Source organism: Glycine max, chromosome 4, assembly GCF_000004515.6.
Source record: "Glycine max cultivar Williams 82 chromosome 4, Glycine_max_v4.0, whole genome shotgun sequence".
Taxonomy (NCBI): Eukaryota; Viridiplantae; Streptophyta; class Magnoliopsida; order Fabales; family Fabaceae; genus Glycine; species Glycine max.
Genome location: NC_016091.4, coordinates 35,631,760 through 35,653,921, shown reverse-complemented (window position 1 = coordinate 35,653,921; position 22,162 = coordinate 35,631,760).

The following is a 22,162-nucleotide window of genomic DNA, read 5'->3' as shown; positions in this document are numbered from 1 at the left end:
GGTAATTTTTGTTCTTTACAGTTATCACCTTGAAATGGTGTTTAAATTTTATAAAACTAGAGAGAAAATTATTTTCAAAAATGTATATTAAAGGTTTCATTTTTGAATTTAAAAGGTCAAAGCAAAAAAGAATGGTTGTAGTAAGGACATTTTCTAATTTTAGGAAAAAGTTGGAAAGAAAATTTTACTGGGAATGACTCAGAACAAATTTTTGTATGAATTTTTACTTCGATGAAAAGAGGGTTTTGTTAGATTTAAACTGTAAAAAGTGGAAGTCAATTTGGATTTGGGAAGAGGTAGAAATTTACAAAAAATTAAACCATGTCAAAAATGGAATATATTTTATCTTATTGCCTTGTGAAATTTTAATGAATTTTTGTAGATTTTTGCATGTGAATTAATTTACCTTGTTAGAAATATAAGAAAATTGTCTTTAAGTCTATGTAAAAAGTTTCGGTTTATGAAATTATTTGTTAATATTTACAGGGGCTAGAATCTGCTTAGTTTTCAAAAGCTAGTGATTTTAATGCATGGTTACTTTGAATATGCTAAATTGGTAATTTTTTTAAGGGTTGTTATGATAATGTGTAAGCTTATCTAAGCATATTTTGTTACCCTAAGTTGATCTTGTATGATTCATGAATTGTTTATTTATTATTGTCAGACCCAAGGAGTATGAATCCTAGACAATTATGTCTGTGAAATGTGTTGCCTTACTTGGAGACAGGGAAGACCTCTGGCTACTATTGCATGTGATGAATTGTGTGTGACTCGGTTGTTGTACAACCAGGAACTGTAATGAACTTGTGTGTTAAACCTTGGATGTTGTAGCGATATGGACTTAGGCACGAGTCGCAATGTCAATTAGGACCCTATTTTAGTAGGCATAATGTTTCATGAAAGATGTGCACCTTTGTGTGGTGGATGTAGGGACTTAAGAACAAGTCTCGGTATTAAATAGGCCCTATTCTAGTGGACATTGTATGTCTTAAGCGACATGCAATGTTGTGTGTTAGTTCACTAGGACTCATGCACGAGTACCCATGTGGTTAGGATTGTTTCCAAGAAAGTAATGTGCATGAGAGATGTGCAAGCAAACATGGAGTGGCGGTGGGATGCTGAAATTTTCTTCAAGAGAGTCACATGGGAGGGGTAGTGTTGGAAGTTGTGAGAGCTTGCTATATAGTGGTTTCATACCATGAGGTGGGGATGAGATCCTTGTTTTGTTTATGATGTTAAGTCCGAATGATTCTTGGACTTGGTTCGCCTTTCAACATCGTTATGTACTCATGCAGTCGGGACCCACAATGAAGAAAAAGTAAAACCTCTACGAGGAGTGATTGAGGAGTCAATCCTCGGAGTTTGGGATGGCCTTATAGGGTGGTACCCGGGGTATCTCATTAACTTGTTTTTTCTTGGGGATATGGAGTCAAGTTTGTTGTTGTGTTTTGACAGTGCCAACTTGGCAATCTCGACAATGGAAGCCTACCATTATACCGTGAAGAAGGTGTCCTCCTAGTAGTCATCCAAACTAGAATGTTGTAAGACCACTGAGTTTTGGGATTTCTAGTGGTAGATGTGATGACAATGCTGAATCGTCTCAAAACAAACGTGAATTTCAACAATTTTGTAGTATAGGAATAACCAAGGTCGACTCAGAGACACAATCCAATTAGGTTCCAACTTCCATCCACTTATAAATCAAAGCAAGGTGTAGAAGCAAAGATATCTTGATGTTTTGATGATGCCAAAGAAACGGACTTCTCAAGTTTGATCCAAAACAAGACTCCAAGAAATCCAAGATAAATGATGAAGTTAGTCTCTAGAGTCTTTGAAAGAAGTTTCCAAATTGATGATGCATAAGTTATGGCCAAAGGTTTTTCTCAAAAGCTTTTAAAAGAGATATTTACTCTCTGGTAATCAATTACCAGTGACTGTAATCAATTACCAGTGGCCAAAATGCTTATTGGAATGTTTTAAAATGTTTTTAATATTTTTGAAAGCTTGTAATCGATTACACAAGGCTTGTAATCGATTACTAGAAGTTTTGAACATTTTAAAATAGCCTTTAGAAATTTGAATTTAAATTTCAAAGTCTATAATCGATTACAGAGTGTATGTAATCGATTACCAGAGTTAAAATTCAAATTTCAAATGTGAAGAGTCACAACACTTTAGAAAACAACTGTGTAATCGATTACACCATTTTGGTAATAGATTACCAGTGAGGAATTTTCTAAAATAACTCCCAACAGTCACATCTTTTCAAATGATTTTGAATGGCCATCAAAGGCCTATAAATATAGGTGACTTGGGACACGAATTTTCTGTGAGAGTTTTTCTTAACTGAAATGTCTTATCCTCTCAAAAAGGATTCCTTGGTCTAATACTTGCATATTCAATAAGGAATCTTGATTTATCTTTAATTGTAATATCCTTCTCTTAAAGAGAGAAACTTCTTCTTCTTATTCAAAGGAAATTTTTTAAGAGATCGAGGGTCTCTTAAGTTGTAAGGATTCTTGAACACAAGGGAAGGGTTATCCCTGTGTGGTTCAAACTTTGTTAAAGGAGTTTTACAAAGAGAGTGGAAAATCTCAAGTGGGTTGCTTAAGGACTGGACGTAAGCACGGGAAGTGGTCGGACCAATATAAATCAAGTTTGCATTTCTCTCTTCCCTTAAACTTCTTTTATTTATTGTTATTTATCTTTTGCTTTAAAGAAGTTTATTTTGAATTGTCTTTTGAGTAATTCATATTAAGGGTGCATTGTTAATCCAAAAAGAGAGAGTGAAATTTTAATTGGGGAATATTTTTTGTATCTTAATTCAACCCCACCCCCCCCCCCCCTTCTTAAGATAACTGTGGCCATTTGTCCCACACAAGAGATTTCATTGAGCAGTTTGCAAACAATTAAAATTCAAAAATATAATCACAAGATTAACATGATTATGAAATAGATTTAAGGAGCATCAATCCAATTCACCAAATCCAAGCAATTTGAATTATCACAATTTTCTAAAGATGATGATCCTATTATGAAGGTTCAGTCAATCTAATTAGAGGTAATTCAATCAAACTATTTCCTAATTAAATTGAGATCACAAATCAAATTGAAGTGTCATCCAATTAATCTATAATTATGATTTTAATTATGAAATTAATCAATTACCTAATTCATTTTCAATCTTAAACACATTCATACTATGAATACGAAAATAGAATTGGAGAAGAGGATGAACATTCACAATAGAATTTGAAATTGTTAACTAAAACTCAAATTCACCATTACTTGAATTGGATCCTTGAATTGATTACTTGTTTAGCCTTCCAAAGCCATTGCCAATGGAAGAGCAACAATAATTGAAAAAGAAAAGAGAAGAACATAGTTGAATAGATGTAGAAATATGAAGAACAGGTGATAGAAAAAGAGAAAGATAGTTTGATCTAAAACTTGTAATAGAAGTTTTCTAACTAACTACTCCAAAAATACACTGAGTAAACTAATATATACTCTAACTAATCAAAAGTAATGGATGGGCCCTGATTAGGCCCACTTAATCTCTCTAATTAAGCTAATTACAAAATGCAAAGGCCCAAAATTTGTAGCCCAAAATCCAAGTGCAGAGGCTCTGACTTCTAAGCCCAAAATGACCCTCAAAATGGTAGAGTTAGCCTAAGCTCATCTTTGACAAAATTATAGCTCTTTTCCTTAGATTTCCAAGGACTACTCATATTATTCATTTGGATTTTTGTAGCGTCCTATAGGTCTTGCACAAGGAAGATAGGTCAAGTAAGCACAAAGTCTGAAAATAAGCAACAATTATCAATTAAGCCCAATTATTTGCCTAAGACCAAAATTGAATTAAGGTGAGAAAATAAGAGTCAAAGAAAGTTCAAATAATCTAAGAACAATAGGAATAATAAACTAAAAATTCTATATCAAGTTGTCTAGTGTGATATGTATGTTGAGATAGTAAAAAGTGACACCTTAGGATGCGTGTGAGATCTAGTAGATAACCACAACACAGTGGTTGTTGGCCCTGTGTGTTTTGACTTGTGCTTAAGTTTTTCTATGTTTTGGATAATGAAATAGAAAGGCTCACCCTTTACATTTTTATTTTAGGGTCGGGTGGCAACACCTATGGAGGTTATAGAGATCTCATCTTTTCCAACTTCACTAGGCTTATCTTTGTCACCACCCCCGTCAAATGTACCTTCAAAGAGTCCTTGAGCTCCCATTACTATCTTTGATGCTTGTTCGCCTCCGACAAGTGCACTGGATCGTGCAAGTAGTATAAAATAGTAAGAACCGAGTATCGAACTCTCGGGGAACTTGTGTTACTTGGTAAAGATGTTTCAGTGAATAGGTGTCTAGTGTGAAAAGAGATGTGTTTACTATGAACAGGTGTGTAAACTAACTATTAAAAGGAAAAATAACGTGAGAAATGATGCGTAAAAACAAGTAGACGACACGTTGGTCTTCCTAATAGGTGCTTGATGTTAGAAGGATATTCTCTACTTAACAATGTTCATGTGTTCTATGGTGTCTCCTGAAATGCTAAACCTCGATTCCTCATGATAGTCTAGCCTAATCCTGATCAAGCATCATCCTCAAATTCCTCTTGTTGGACTAAACTAGGTCAGGACCACATTAAGACAAACATACAACAACTAGGTTACCGTACCCCGATTCCTCGTGAAAATACGACAAACTAGCCATGTCCTATCAAGTTCTAAGAATCAGACCAGTTTCCACTGTTGAATGATCCTAAAAACACATGCATCTACGTGATCAAGGCAAAAGCATGGTAGAATGAAGTTCTGATAGTGTAGAAGTAAAGACTTTGGCTTTGGTGTTTTGGTGATGCCATATGATCATGACATTTTGATGCCTTATGGAGATGCGCCTCTTAAGTTTAATTCAAGACAACAATCCGAGAATACAAGATACAACATCAAGAAGATGTCTAGTATTTTAGGAAGGGAATTCCAAATTGAAATAGCAAAAGGTTTGGCCAAGAAATTTAAGTTAAAAAGTCTTTTTCAATAGATCTACTCTCTGGTAATCGATTACCAGAGGATGTAATCGATTACCAATGGCCAAAAATGATTTACAACAGCCATTACAAATTTGAATTTAAACTTTACACTGTGTAATCGATTACACACGGATGGTAATCGATTACCAGCTGTCATACCCTAATTTCGTCCGGGGATTATTATTTGATGATATACAACCTTTGATTGGCCGCTTCGAGATACTTGGCACCCTTTGTTGCACAATATGTGAACTCCCGAGACGTGCCGAAAATCAAAAGGCTTACGCGATCCGTGAAAATTCCGTAATGTGACGGAAATCGAAAAGAGGTGTTTTTCGCAATCCGTGAGTTTTCGTAACTTCTTCGAAAGCTAAAAAAGAGTAAATACATAATCCATGAAGATTCGTAACCTTGCGGAAGGAAAATAAGTATCGTTACAAAATTCGTAAAGTTTCGTAACGTTACGGAAAAAGAATTACCAAAAGAGGTAAAGGGGGTGCATTTAGTAAAAAGGGGGGGTACAAATAGCAATCAGGCCCACTTGGGCCTTCCAGATTCTTCCTCCATAAGGTTGTTGCTTCTGGAGGAAGCAACCTTGCTCGCCTGGGCGAGCTGAGCTCGCCTGGGCGAGCTGGGTGGCAAGCTCCTCCCCTATTTTGCTATAAATACGGGGAGGAGTGAAGGGAAAAGGGTTCAGCCTTTTTGGCACTTCTTATTCTCTCGAAATTGCTGAGGAAAATTGTTTCCGTGAAGAAAATCCAAGCCGACGCGCTTCCGTAACGTTTCCGTGAGTAATTACGCGAAGATTCTCGACCGTTCTTCAACATTCATCGTTCGTTCGTCGTTTTCTTCAGTCTTCAACGGGTAAGTACCTCAAACCGAGCTTTTCAATTCATTCTATGTACCCGTGGTGGTCCACATTTTGTTTCATGTATTTTTATTCTCGTTTTCATTCGCTTTCTATACCCCCTTTTGACGTGCTTCAATCATTTATTTAAGTTGTTTCTCGCCTAATCTAAAAATAAAATAAATTTCCTTCGATCATTTGAATTGTATCATCCGTTAATTTCTGTTAAAAAGAATTCCGACTATTCGGTCGTGTCGTAACCACGTTGGAAATCAAAAAAGAGGTAAAATAATAATATAATAATAAAAAATACCTTTTAGTAAAATAAAGCGAAAAATCAATCGGACGTTTTCTCTTTGGAATTTCTCATTCTTAATTGAATTGACTAATAACTAAAGTGAAACTAAGGCTAAAATCAACTCGCCTAGTCAAGCTCGTCCACAAAAAATAGGGTTTTGAAAGTTTATCATTTCAGTTTCTTACCAAGTAAAATGGATCATTTTTAAGGTCCAACGCCTTAAAATGATCACCTTTCAAGTAAAAAGAATCACTTGATTCACGCATAAGAAAGAACTACGTAGGTCTGATTTCCTCTTTGATGGAGGGTACGTAGGAGCAAAAGCTCCGCTTTTGTCGACCTCAAAAAATAAAAAGAAATAAAAGTTAAGGTAACACAATTTCCACAATTCTAAAAAATAGGTTGTTGTCCTTTGAGGCAAACGTGAGAGGTGCTAATACCTTCCTCAAGCGTAAATACAACTCCCGAACTTAGAATTTTCATTTTGACCGGTATCCTTCGGTTTTCCCGACATTTTCCACAAATAAACGTTGGTGGCGACTCCGTGCATCTTTCCTCCTTTGGAAAGCGCACCCGTGAGCCTCGCCTTCGCTCGCCCGCAGAGGGCACGTTGCGACAGTTGGCGACTCCACTGGGGACCTTTTTGTGAGTTAGGCCTATTCTAAGGAATTGTGGAATTCTGAAACCTTGTGTGTGCATTTATTGAACTGTGTAAAGTGTGAATAACTGCTGTCTTTTTTCACATTTTTACACTAAGCACCCACGGGTTTGAGTAAAAAAGGGGGGCCTATACCCGAGTTCATGGGAACTTAAGGAGTGGAGCTAAATCTATGATCATGCTAGGTCTCCGACTTACTTGATAATAGTGAAACCTCGTCTAGAGCTTTCTCTCTTTATAATATGTTGTCGCTGGTGTCATACCCTAATTTCGTCCGGGGATTATTACTTGATGACATGCAACCTTTGGTTAGCCGCTTTGAGATACTTGGCGTCCTTTGTTGCGCAATGAATGAAGTCCCGAGATGTCTCGGAAATCAAAAGGAAGCAGGCTTGCGCGATCCGTGAAATTCCATAATGTGGCGGAAGTCGAAAAGAGGGGTTTTTGCGCAATCCCTGAGTTTCTATAACTTCTTCGAAAGCTTAAAAAGAGTAAATACATAATCCATAAGGATTCGTAACCTTGCGAAAGGAAAATAAGTATCGTTACGAAATTCTTAAAGTTTCGTAACGTTACGGAAAAAGAATCACCAAAAAAACAGCAAAGGGGGTGTATTTAGTAAAATGGGGGTGCAAATAGTAATTTTTGAATCTGGGCCCTTCTAGAGGTTTCTGGGCAATTTCTTGCTTAAGGTTGAAGCAACCTAGCTCGCCTGGGCGAGCTAGGTGGCCACCACACCCCCCATTTTGTTGAAAAATGGGATTCCGGGGCTTCCGGGACACCCGTAATGCTTCCGTAAAATTCCCATAACCCTAAATAAGCATAATTAACTTAATACGGATGAGACGGAAGAGAAAAAAAGAATAAAATCAAGTCCTATAAGCTTCCATAAGGCTTCCGTAACTTTTCCGTTAATTATGAAAGAAGGGGGTGAAATTATCAAAATTGGGGGGGTGCAAATAGCAATTTCGAAAATTTGAATTGGGCCTTCCAGAATGTTTTTTTGAAGCTGGATTGCTTCTGGAGGAAGCAACCCAGCTCGCCTGGGCGAGCTGGGCGGCAACCTCCTCCCCCTTTTTCCTATAAATAGGCTAAAGGGGGTTGTTCTAAGGATCCCGGATGCCCCTGGATTTCAGCTGTTTTGGGTGAAAAAAATTGTTTTCGTGAAGAAAATCCAAGTCGAGGTGCTTCCGTAACGCTTCCGAGATGTTTCCATAAGCAAAACCGTGAAGGTTTTCCTCCGTTATTCACCGTTCTTCATCCGTTCTTCGTTCTTCAACGGGTAAGTACCTCAAACCGAGCTTTTCAATTCATTCTATGTACCCGTGGTGGTCCACATTTTGTTTCATGTATTTTTATTCTCGTTTTCATTTACTTTTTATACCCCCTTTTGACGTGCTTAAGCCATTTATTTAAGTCATTTCTCACTTAATCTAAAAATAAAATAAATTTCCACCGATCGTTTGAATTGCATCATCCGTTAATTTCGGTTAAAATGAATTCCGACCGTTCGGTCATGCCGTAACCACGTTGGAAATAAAAAAAGAGGTAAAATAATAATATAATAATAAAAAAAATACCTTTTAGTAAAGTAAAGCGAAAAATCAATCGGACGTTTTCTCTTTGGAATTTCTCATTCTTAATTGAATTGACTAATAACTAAAGTGAAACTAAGGCTAAAATCAACTCGCCTAGTCAAGCTCGTCCACAAAAATAGGGTTTTGAGAGTTTATTATTTCAATTTCTTACAAGTAAAATGGATCATTTTTAAGGTCCAACGCCTTAAAATGATCACCTTTCAAAGTAAAAGAATCACTTGATTCACACATAAGAAAGAACTACGTAGGTCTGATTTCCTCTTTGATGGAGGGTACGTAGGAGCAAAAGTCCCGCTTTTGTCGACCTCAAAAAATAAAAAGAAATAAAAGTTAAGGTAACGCAATTTCCACAATTCTAAAAAATAGACTGTTGTCCTTCGAGACAAACGTGAGAGGTGCTAATACCTTCCTCAAGTGTAAATACAACTCCCGAACTTAGAATTTTCATTTTGACCGGTTTCCTTCGGTTTTTCCGACGTTTTCCACAAATAAACGTTGGTGGCGACTCCACGCATCTTTCCTCCTTTGGAAAGCGCACCCGTGAGCCTCGCCCTCGCTCGCCCGCGAAGGGCACGTTGCGACAACTGGTATTCCATACCGCCACAATATTATTATCTTGAGTGATGATACCTCTAGAAAACAGTCGTGTGAGTTATGAATCTTTGGGAGTAGTTATTTGAGACCCCTAGATACTATCCTGTAGGTCCCTAAAATAGGGGCACGGAGAAAACACGCTGTGTGCCGTTTTAAACACTGCCATGCATGTAGTCCTAAATGTCATATACGCCTTTGCTTGTAATTATTTATGGATATTGTCGTACTCTGTGCATCCCTCTGTTGCGCTTTTATGCATCTGCATCATGCCGTCACACATACGTTGTATGTGGGTCTCGTCTTTTGTCGTGGGAAGTCGAAAGATCCATATCGTCTTCTTAACTATACACATGGGGCACTGCACCCCCAAGTGTGCAAGTAAGAAGAGATAATTTTTTCGGGGCTCTCGTGTCCGTAAATGCATTCATATCATGCATTGCATAAACATCTCTTCAGCATCATAATGAACATATCGTTCCTGCATTTTTCCGTTATCACATTCCAACCTCACATTTTGCATGGGTCATTGCATCATCATGCATATGCGTTCAACAAACTTTTTGATCTACAAATTGCATACCAATTGTTTTCATGTTTGCTCATGCGTGACCCTTGCGTTTTCCTCAACGGACAAAAACAAAAAAGAAAGCGCGAAAATTCACGCTGCATTCTTAGTTGCATATATTCGGTACCATGAGCCAACCGTGTTGGGATCATAAACCCATTTCACTTAAAAAACAAAATGATTGAACATGGTACCTAATGCATGGTTAACTAAGAAAGGATGTTTCTTCGGGCATCTCAATCTCATAATTACATTTTCCATGCATAGCATGCGTATTCCCGAGTCTTTCATCCCTATGAAATGTTGATGAAGTATTGGCGATCAAAATTGCCATTCCCTGGGTTATGGGGTTGAACCAAGCTCGTGCTTTTGCGAAAAGGTTCATCAAGTTAAGTTGAAGTATGGAAGTAACCATCTTGCAAAAAATTGGGGCAAAAGATGGATCGTGTTACGTCGCTGCTTCGTCTACTGCCGAACACATTTAGGGTTGTCGATGTCCCTGTTACTTCCAGTTCCACCTTGACGAAGATGTCATGGACCATGTTGAAAATCTAAATTGATTCAACCCTGTCGCAACGTGCCCTTCGCGGGCGAGCGAGGGCGAGGCTCACGTGTGCGCTTTCCAAAGGAGGAAAGATGCGCGGAGTCGCCACCAACGTTTATTTGTGGAAAACGTCGGAAAAACCGAAGGAAACCGGTCAAAATGAAAATTCTAAGTTCGGGAGTTGTATTTACGCTTGAGGAAGGTATTAGCACCTCTTACGTTTGTCTCGAAGGACAACAGCCTATTTTTTAGAATTGTGGAATTGTGTTATCTTAACTTTTATTTCTTTTTATTTTTTGAGGTCGACAAAAGCGGGGCTCTTGCTCCTACGTACCCTCCTTTGGAGAGGAAATCAGACCTACGTAGTTCTTCCTTATACATGGATCAAGTGATTCTCTTTACTTGAGGGGTGATCATTTTAAGGCGTTGGACCTTAAGAATGATCATTTTTACTTAGTAAGAAACTAAAATGATGAACTTTTCAAAAACCTATTTTTGTGGACGAGCTTGACTAGGCGAGTTGATTTTAGCCTTAGTTTCACTTTAGTTATTAGTCAATTCAATTAAGAATGAGAAGTCCCAAAGAGAAAACGTCCGATTGATCTTACGCTTTTATTTTACTAAAAGGTATTTTTTGATTATTATATTATTATTTTACCTCTTTTTTGATTTCCAACGTGGTTACGGCACGACCGAACGGTCGGAATTCATTTCAAACGAAAGTAACGGATGATACAATTCAAACGATCGGTGGAAATTTATTTTATTTTTAGATTAGGCGAGAAATGACTTAAATAAATGGCTTAAGCACGTCAAAAGGGGGTGTAAAAAGTAAATGAAAATGAGAATGAAAATACATGAAACACAATGTGGACCACCACGGGTACATATAATGAATTGAAAAGCTTGGTTTGAGGTACTTACCCGTTGAAGACTGAAGAAAACGAAGAACGAATGATGAATCTTTGAAGAACGGTCGAGAATCTTCACGTAATTACTCACAGAAACGTTACGGAAGCGCCTCGGCTTGGATTTTCTTCACGGAAATAATTTTCCTCAGCAAATTCGAAAGAGAGAGAAGTGCCTAAGGGGCTGAACCCTTTTCTTCTTCACTTCTTCCCCTATTTATAGCAAAATAGGGGAGAAGCTTGCCGCCCAGCTCGCCCAGGCGAGCAAGGTTGCTTCCTCCAGAAGCAACAGCCTTCTGGAGGAATCTTTTAGAGGGCCCAAGTGGCCCTGGTTGCTATTTGCACCCCCCTTTTTACTAAATACACCCCATTTTCTATTTTTTTGTAATTCTTTTTCCGTAACGTTACGAAACTTTACGAATTTCGTAACGATACTTATTTTCCTTCCGTAAGGTTATGAATCCTTACGGATTATGTATTTACTCTTTTTTACCTTTCGAAGAAGTTACGAAAACTCACGGATTGCGCAAAAACACCTCTTTCCGACTTCCGCCACATTACGGAATTTCACGGATCACGCAAGCCTGCTTCCTTTTGGATTTCTGAGACGTCTCGGGACTTCATTTATTGCATGTAATCAAGTAATAATTCTCGAACGAAATTAGGGTATGACAGTTGCCCCTCTTTACTTACCTCTCATCGGAGATAAGAGGAAAGCAAAGATAGGACACTGATTTCGTCCGTCCTGCCCTTTTTGTGATGACGACTCTCATCTCTACTTCTTCTTTTTTCTTCTGCACAAAACAAAATGCAAACAACAACCAGAACAACGAATATAATACACATATACACATACTTGGCGAAGGAACCGATCTGGAAAACAACAGAATAACGTGCTTCCCAGTCACCAGAAGCTTCGCACTTGATAATGGAGAACACGTGAACAGCTCTAGGCAATGACATTCATGGTGCTCCGAACAAAGGTGGAGTATGGAGGATTGCCTTGAGGGTCCACACTTAGGCAATCATGAAACTCAACTCCAAACTCAAAAATGGAGGACACATGAACATCCCTAAGCAATAACATTCATGTGGCTCCGGAACAGGATGAGAATGGAGGATTGCCTTGAGGGTCCTCTCTTAGGCAATCATGGAACACAGCTCCAAACTCGAAAGTGGAGGACACATGAACAGCCCTAAGCAATAACATTCATGTGGCTCCGGAACAGGACGAGAATGGAGGGTTGCCTTGAGGGTCCTCTCTTAGGCAATCATGGAACACAGCTCCAAACTCAAAAGTGGAGGACACATGAATGACAACGCAATTCATTCACGTGGCTCCGGAACAGGATGAGAATGGAGGATTGCCTTGAGGGTCCTCTCTTAGGCAATCATGGAACACAGCTCCAAACTCGAAAATGGAGGACACATGAATGACAATGCAATTCATTCATGTGGCTCCGGAACAGGGTGAGAGTGGAGGATTGCCTTGAGGGTCCTCTCTTAGGCAATCATGGAACACAGCTCCAAACTCAAAAATGGAGGACACATGAATGACAATGCAATTCATTCACGTGGCTCCGGAACAGGGTGAGAATGGAGAATGGAGGATTGCCTTGAGGGTCCTCTCTTAAGCAATCATGGAACACAGCTCCAAACTCAAAAGTGGAGAACACATGAACAGCCCTAAGCAATAACATTCATGTGGCTTCGGAAAAGGACGAGAATGGAGGATTTCCTTGAGGGTCCTCTCTTAGGCAATCATGGAACGCAGCTCCAAACTCGAAAATGGAGGATACATGAATGACAACGCAATTCATTCATGTGGCTCCGGAAAAGGATGAGAATGGAGGATTGCCTTGAGGGTCCTCTCTTAGGCAATCATGGAACACAGCTCCAAACTCAAAAATGGAGGACACATGAATGACAACGCAATTCATTCATGTGGCTCCGGAAAAGGATGAGAATGGAGGATTGCCTTGAGGGTCCTCTCTTAGGCAATCATGGAACACAACTCCAAACTCAAAAGTGGAGGACACATGAACAGCCCTAAGCAATAACATTCATGTGGCTCCGGAAAAGGACGAGAATGGAGGATTGCCTTGAGGGTCCTCTCTTAGGAAATCATGGAACACAGCTCCAAACTCGAAAATGGAGGACACATGAATGACAACGCAATTCATTCATGTGGCTCCGAAAAAGGATGTTGGCGGGACCGAACGGTCCACCGGGTTTTCCACCTAAAAGGATAACATGCTTTTCGCAAAGAAAAATAAATCATTCGCGAGAGCACCACATCTTAGAGAAACAATATACTTGTGCCAAGGGTAATCTTCCTTGTAACCGAGAATGAAGGGTAGGATGTCAACTTCTAGCTTTCAAATGAACACGCAGGGGAAACATCGGGCTAAGCTGAAAATAAATCACTCATAGTGTATAAAACTCACAAGGCAACTGTCTTATCCTATTCCCAAACCAATAACTGCACCATGACTCTATTTTGCACGCGACTTCCTATCGAATCATAGATCAAACGTACGATCACAGACCAATAGGATTTTCTCGAGGTCAGCGTTTTTGGAGAGGAAGCTGGGTGTTTTGGTCTTTTCCTCTTTGTTCATGTGGGGTGGGATATTGCCAGTCAAGAATGATTCTGAGTGGCAATCTGGCTTTGGAGACTTTCTATCCTCTTTCTTTCATTGATCGAGAATTGCTTCTTTTCCCTTTTCACTTCCTTTCGATCTTTGATCGAGAATCCTTCTTTCCTTTCTTTTGTTCCTTTCTCTATTTTTATTTTTCTCTTTTTCTTTCTTTCTATTTCTTCCTTCAATTTTCCTTCCCCATCCCTTTCTTTGGGAAATCGGGTTTTAACATCCCATTCGCTCTCCCTTGAGGAGATTTCACTGTCCTTTGCTTCGGGGGAAAGGAGGAGGATTCTTTTGATAGGCCAAGGTTCAAAAAGTCCAAGGTTGTGTTTCAATGGGGTCTTTTATCGTGGGAACCCCAATCTTGATATCTGGGGCGAGACAAATTTGGGTGTCAAGGGGTCGCTCGTGGCCCGAACTTCCGCATTATTCCATAAGGCACGCGTGACAATGATGATTTGAAAATAACGTGCAAAATTAGTCATGGCTACAGCCAGGGGGGCACTCAAGCATCCCGTTTATGGCATTGTGACACTACGGTTGGGAATTTATACAGACAAACCCAACATTTCCAATTTATGTTCTTTCATCAGTTCAATGAATTCATCCACCCTTATCTCGGTTCATTCTGAAAAATAAACTCTTAGCATCAGTCCCTTGTTTCCAGAAGATGCGTTTGCACTTTACGAATGATTTATACTTCTTAACTATAACATGTCGACCTTCGCGGTCTTTCTTTCTCTTTACTTTTTTGTTTTATTTTTACATACATTCACTAAAACTATACACCTGTGGTCCTCTATGAGGAAAACCTTCCTTTGTACATCTATGACAAACCTTTTCCGTACACGCATTAGAACTCTTCTCTTTACGTCGCACGGTCTATATACAAACCTTATTTACACTCAAAGATTTTTTCATTTTTCCCAACACACTTATGGTTCACACAAAGATTTCTTCATGTACACTCGTTGCTCACACATCAGAATTCCTTTCCACGCATCATTTACACACAAGAATCCTTTTTATACACATTTTTCTTTTACATACATGTATAAATAAAAACCTTTTTCTTTTCTTTATGAACATGACTTTTATTCATAGCGCTTTTTTTCTTTTTTAGGATTTTTGGTTCATTTTATTTTAGGACGACGTTCCTAAATGAAAAACTCTACACGGTTCCGGAATTTCAACAAACACTATTGACAACAACGAAGTAAGCACTAACGCAATAGTCCAAACAAAATATATGCACAAAACAAATGACAATCGCGACATCAAAAAACAAATGTTAGTCCCTCAAGTCATGTAAATGATAAAGGATGAAACATAAAAGAAACATGAATCTGGGGATCCCACGGTCATGTGGCTCCGCATGCCACCGGTCTCTTGGGACACGGTAACAAAAAGTGGGGTGGTCGACAAAAGCAGGGCTTTTGCTCCTACGTATCCTCAATTTGTGATGAGGAACTCAGACCTACGTAGTTCTTGACAACTGTGAGACTAAAAATAGTCTCGGTGTTTTCTTCACCAAAATGCAAACATGCTTTAGTAAAGAGACAAAAAACTTCCAACTGATCAGAGCATCAAATGTTTTTTGGATGAAAAATGATGCGTCTATCGGGGAAGGAGAGTATGCTGATGAAATTTTCTCATAACCGTAAATGAGATTTTGGATGTTAGCATTTTGTTTCTAAACGACCGTTTAGAGGAAACACTGGATCCAACAAAGATAGGAGAAAATCACTCAAAGTGTATCAATCTCACACAGGTAAGTGTTTTATCCTAATTCCGAACCATAGATATGTCATGACTTGATTTTGCAAATCATTTCCTATCAAATCAAAGATTACATGTGTGATCATGGATCAATAGGACTTTTTCTTGGGAATGGTTTGTTTTTCATGGTAGGAACTTTGGCTTTGAGTGTTTTTGGGCCTTTTCCTTTTCTGTTTTTGTTTAGTGTGGGGCGAGAAAGTTGTTAGCGCACAGGATTTTGGTTGGCAATCAAAGGGAAAGGGCCACTTTGGGTCGTGGTTTCCTTTTTTTGTTTAGTTGGTGACAATTCTGTATTGTTCAGATATTGTCTGGTCCGAAGACCTTTCTGCATATTTCTTCTGTTTTCTTCCGATCCTTGATCGAGAATCTTCCTTTCTTTTTTTTTGCTTTCTCCCACTCTTTCATTGGGAATTTTCTTTCTGTTTTGTGTCTTCTCCCTTTCTGGGATTGGGAATTCTCTCTTCTTTTTTTTTGTGTCTTCTCCCTTTCTGGGATTGGGAATTTTCCTTCTCTTTGTGTTTTCTTCCGAGGGTAAGGATTATGGTGAGTTGGGATTTTGGCTCAAGGCTTGTAGAACGGCTGGTCATGATACATGTCAGGATTTGGCCAGCGGTTCGGGGATAAAGGGGATGTCCCCACATTATTCCCATGATACACATGCAACAAATGATGATTAGGAAATTTTATGCAAAACTGGTCATGCATGCACCTATGTGGATACTCAAGCATCAAGTTTTTTTATGGTCATGTGACACTAGGGCTCAGGATTCATTTTCCCTATTTAAGTTAACCCAGTGTTTCCAAAATACGTTCTTTTATCAATTTGTGCATTCATTCGAGTCCATTTTGGGCGTCCGGGAAAATTTTCACAGCATTCACCCTTCAGGTGTATACACATTCTTTCAAAAGCTAGTTATGATCAGCAAATTTTTTCAAAGAAACGTTGTAAGTCATCTCTTTTCAAAAGCATGTTGGTTTTTCAGCTAGACAACTTATTTTTTTCTTTTTTCTCTTTTTTTCATCATTTGTTTATTTCTTTTTCTTGTTTGTTTTCCATGAGGTATTTGCTACCTAAACATATGTATATTTTTGTGAGACATTTTTCTATATACATGCGTGTCCAAGGTATCTTGCTACCTAAACATACATATATATGTTTCGTGAGATATTTTTGCTATATACATGCATATCCAAGGTATCTTGCTACCTAAACATACATATATATACTTTGTGAGATATCTTTTTGCTACATACAAGCATACCTAAACATACATATATATATTTTGTGAAGTATTTTTGTTTACATACATGCATATCTTAGGTATTTTCACTACCTAATCATACATATATATATTTTGTGAGGTATGACTACCTTCCGAGCTTGTGCTTGTTTTATTTAAATTCCTAGGATCATGAGCAACTAGGTGTGTCCTACTATGACTTGAGAAACAAAAGTGATCAAATAACAAGCAGAGATTCAAAAGGTACTAGGTTGCCTCCTAGTAGCGCTTCTTTAACGTCTTGAGCTGGACGCTTGATGGCTTGTCGATCACAGACCTAGTACTTTGCTTACCTTTGGCTTTGGACTAGGTTGCCTATTGGTCGGCCATGGGTCGTAAGCAACGCTCTAACCTTTTTGTGGATGAGCTGAGGCGAACTCTAGAGGTGATGGCGGTGCGTCTGTTGCCCGCTGCTGGCCATCCACAGGCTGCTGTGGTGTTTCGCCCTGCGCCTGCCTAGGGACGCAGTACTTCTTGATGAAAGCTCGATTAGTAGGGGGTCTGATGCCCTTGCTGGAGGTGACAAGCACTCCGTAGAACTGACAGAGACCCGTAATTAGAGCTTGACAACTCCAAGACCCTGCTGGACTTCTTCGGGTCCACTGGGTGTCTTGCAGGCGCGATCCTTGCAAACAATAGATGAAATCAGAAATCAGTTGAGCGATGTGCATACTTACCTATGATGACGTGACCTTGCCGGAGGGAACGGGCACCCTGTAGGACTACAGAGGCCCGTAACCAGAGCTGGAAACCCCAGGGCCCTGTTGGACTTCTCCGGGTCCACTGGGTGTCTTTGTGGGGGCGATTCCTGCAAACAATAGATGGTATCAGAAATCAGTTGAACCATCTGTATACTTACCTATGTCACGATGGCATGACCTCGCTGGGGGAACGGGCACCCTGTAGGACTGACAGAGGCCCGTAACCAGAGCTGGAAACCCCAGGGCCCTGTTGGACTTCTCCGGGTCCACTGGGTGTCTTTGTGGGTGCGATTCCTTGTTGGGGGAACGGGCACCCTGTAGGACTGACAGAGGCCCGTAAACAGAGCTGGAAACCCCAGGGCCCTGTTGGACTTCTTCGGGCCCACTGGGCGTCTTGTGGGCGCGATCCCTGCAAACAATAGATGACATCTAAAATCAATTGAACCATGTGCATACTTACCTATGTCATGACGGCACAGACCAACCGATACATCTGCAGGGGGAGATTGGCATTGTGGTCACCGGACAGAATGTTACTAAATAGCAACGTCATCCATATCCATGTAAAAGTGGTCATGTTGGTGCGCATGATCCACACTCGTCTTTTTGCAGCGACACGGGTGAAATCTTGCCCCGGTATGCATAGTAGACGCGTGATAGCCTCCCTCTCTGGATGTGCTTGCACAGTTGGTCGCCTTCCAATATCAGGGGATGGCCCACGAACTAATAAAAGGAAACTACTGGCCCCTTAACCGGGAACTGAAGTCTCGGTTAAGCATCTAAGGGCAAAGGGCCTTATATTCTCCTAAGGTGTGGATATGGAGCACACTGAAAATGAGGACGCGTAGCCCTCTAAAGGCGAGGGCGTGCAACCCTCTGCAGGCGAGGATGTGCAGTCCTCTGATGGCGAGGACATACAGTCCTCTAAAGGTGTTAGGTACTAGTACCCAAGGGCCCACCTTTATGAGAAAGCAAGAGATCGACTCATCGAGAGGGCCGGTCATCCAAAAAGGTTGGACACGAGATGTAGGAAATCTATGCAGTTAACATGATTTTTAGGGATGCAGACGCATGCAACCTTTGTTGTGAAACTTGGTAATGCTGACCTCATATGAAACAATGCAATGCAATGGAAAGTTGTACAATGTTCATGACATCCTTTCCCTATTTTGTGATTTTGATTTTGATTTAATTTTATTTTTTTTGGAAAATACAGATTGACTGTCCTTTTGAAAAAGGTGATAATTCATGCAACCTTATCCTATCTTTTGCAAATCTCTCTGGGAACTCCCTCAGAGTGTATATTCTGTTTGACTTAGTCACTTGACCATTTTGGAGTGACGGCAATGGAGCCGTTTGACGTTTAATCAATCTATTGAAATTCCAGGGCTTGTCTCCCCTTTTTTTTTTTTGGAAAACACAGATTGACTGTCCTTTTGAAAAAGGTGATAATTCATGCAACCTTATCCTATCTTTTGCAAATCTCTCCGGGAACTCCCTCAGAGTGTATATTCTGTTTGATTTAGTCACTTGACCATTTTGGAGTGACGACAATGGAGCCGTTTGACGTTTAATCAGTCTATTGAAATTCCAGGGCTTGTCTCCTTTTTTTTGTTTAAAAACATCGACGGGTGAGAACTTTTGATCTGCCCCTATGTTCACTTGAGGCTCATGGACGATGCCCCTCATTGCCTCAGTGTAAGGCTTTGGGGTACCAATTATTATCTTTCGTCATGACCTTGTAGCTGGGAACCTATTGGGTGAAAACTTCTAATCTGCCCCTAGGTTCGCTTGAGGTTTTTGCATGGGGCCTTTCATTGCCCCAGTGTAGGGCTTAGAGGTACCAATTGTTGTCTTGTTTTCACGACCTCGTAATGAGGAAGAATGAAAGACGCATTTGATTTCACAACCTCGTAATGAGGAAGAATGAAAGACGCAGTTGATTCTTGCAAAAAGAATTTTCCAAGGACGAGAAATAGTTGAAGGATCTTTCAGTTGATGGATTAAGTCAAATGACTCCTATGTAGAAGCAAGATGTTTTGATGTCTTGATGATGCTAAAGGATCAAGTGCTTCTAAGTTTTATTCAAGACAAGAATCCAAGAAAATCAAGATATATGATCAAGTTGATCTCTAGAATCTTTAGGAAGAAGTTTCCAAATTGAAAAAACAAAAGGTTTGACCAAAGAATTCTATCGTTTCAAATTGAGATTTTCTCTATGGTAATCGATTACCGGCAGTTGAAAATGTTTCAAATTTTTAAAACCTGTAATCGATTACACCAGTCTTGTAATTGATTACCAGAGGGGATTTTCAGAATATAATTCCCAAGAGTCACATCTATTCAAATGGTTTATGAATGGCCATCAAAGGTGACTTGGAAACACGAACTTACAGGGGGTTTTATTGCCAAAAAATTTATCCTCTCAAAAGATTAAGAGTTTTTCTGAACTGAAATGTTTTATCCTCTCTAAAGATCCCTTGGTCAACCACTTGCATATTCAATAAAGAATTTTGATTGATCTTCATTGTACAATCCATCTCTTTTAAGAGAGACCTCTTCTTCTCTTCTTCTTATTTCTGAAAAGGGATTAAGAGACCATGGGTCTCTTGTTGTAGGGGATTCTTGAACACAAGGGAAGGGTTGTCCCTGTGTGCATTGTTAATCCGAAAAGAGAGAGTGAAAGTTTAATTGGGGAATAGTCTTCATATCTTAATTCAACCCCCTTTTTCTTAAGGTAACTAAGGCCATTTATCCAACATCATATTCTTGATAACTCACTTCTCTCTAAAAGACAGACTTTCCGAAATGATAAAATGAGGTCACATGAATGTCTTGAAAACACAGTCAATCAAATGCCCCCCTCCCTTTTTTTTGAACTCTTTTTTTTTATTTTTTTTATTTTGAAACTTATTGGTTTTGAATTTTATTTGTTGTTTTACGGCAACCCCACCAACGCGCAAGACGAGTAATCTCTGATTGAACGGTCTTGGAAGTCCAAACTCAGAAGCACAGGTCGCTTGAGCAAACAGACCAACGGCTTGCACCCATTTCCGGTGAAAGTTGAAAATCTTGAGGAGTCATTAGAGACATCTAACAACAGCTTTCAAAATTGCCCCATGTGTGGCATCTCTTGTCAATGTCAGGACTTACACGCGATTCTCCTCAAATTTCAGCCAGCCCATATCAATTAGACCTTGCACCTTACGCTTCAGAGTCCTACAATGCTCAATGGAACGCCCCGGGGCTTCTCCATGACAAGCACACGTTGCGTTCGAGTCGTATTCTCGGAGAAATGGAGGTTGATGAACCTTGGCTATGGTTATGGCTACCATTGAATTATCAAGTAGATATGGGAGCAAGCCAGCATAGGACACTGGAATTGGGGTGAATTCTACGGGCTTTCTCGCTGCAAAATTCATTTCTTGGTTGGTGTTTTGGTTTACGCTAAAGGTGGTGTTTGTCACTGGAAGTGCGGTAGGTAGGCTTTGTGGTTGATTTTAGGGATGGCCTTTGTGGATAACTGGGCGGTGGTTAAGGAGAAGGTTTGTTATTGGCTGAGTAATGACATTGTTGGGTTGGTGGGCAACTTGGTTGTATATGAATGGCAGTTACAGCATGGGCTTCTCCCTTACTCTCACCCTCTTCATTTGGCCCAGTTTTCTCATTCGTCCAAGCAGGATGACTAAATTTGCCTTTTTTCAGACCCACATCGATCCTTTCACTGGCAAAGACCAAATCCGCGAAGCTTTGAAGGTGCGTAGCCCACCACTTTCCATAGTAGACTACTGGTAATGTGTCTACTATCATTGACATCGTTTTTTTCGTCATTGAGGTGCCACTTGAGCTGCCAGGTTCTCCACCTTTGGGCGTATTCTTTGAAAGATCCGTGCCCCCTTTTTTGCACATATTTTGTAGTTGCATCCTATCCGAAGCCATTATACCGACACTGCCTAACGAAGGCAACCATTAGGTCCTCCCAGGAATGGACTCGGGAAGGTTCCAAGTTAGTGTACCAGGTAACAACTACCCCAGTAAGACTTTCTTGGAAGGAATGTATCAACAATTCCTCATCTTTTTCGTATGCCCCCATCTTCCGACAATACATCTTTAGATGGTTCTTGGGGCAAGTAATCCCCTTGTACTTGTCAAAGTCCAGCACCTTGAACTTGAGAGGGGTGATGATATTGGGTATTGGGAACAACTCTTCTAGGTTAGCAAAGGAATAATCTTCACCTCCTTCAATGGCCCTGAGCCTTTCCTCTAGATGATCCAGCTTTCCCATTTCTGCCATAGCATGAGGGTTTTTACTTGTCGTGGAATGCTAGAGGTGTAGTTGTGGGTGATACTGAGGGCCCTCCAAAGGGTTTTGTAGGGGTATACCACCAACTGCTTGCTCTTCAGTGGCATATCCGAGCCAAGGCTCGAAGTCGGCTAGATTGCGATGGGGAATTTCATGTGTCTCCCCCATGGTTTAAGAGACATGTGCATGATCAGTTTGGGGTTGTTGGCTCTCAATGGGTATAGGAGTGGAGTTATTGACATTCTTATTGGGAGTGTACGCCACATTGGGTGGCTTATAGTTGAGAGGCAAGCCATATGGCGGGAAGGCGTGCTTGTTTTGAATTTGCACATCATGGGGGCCGCCCGTACTTCCCAAATCTTGGCCTACCATAGCTGAGGTTGGATGATTCATTTGGTTGAGGC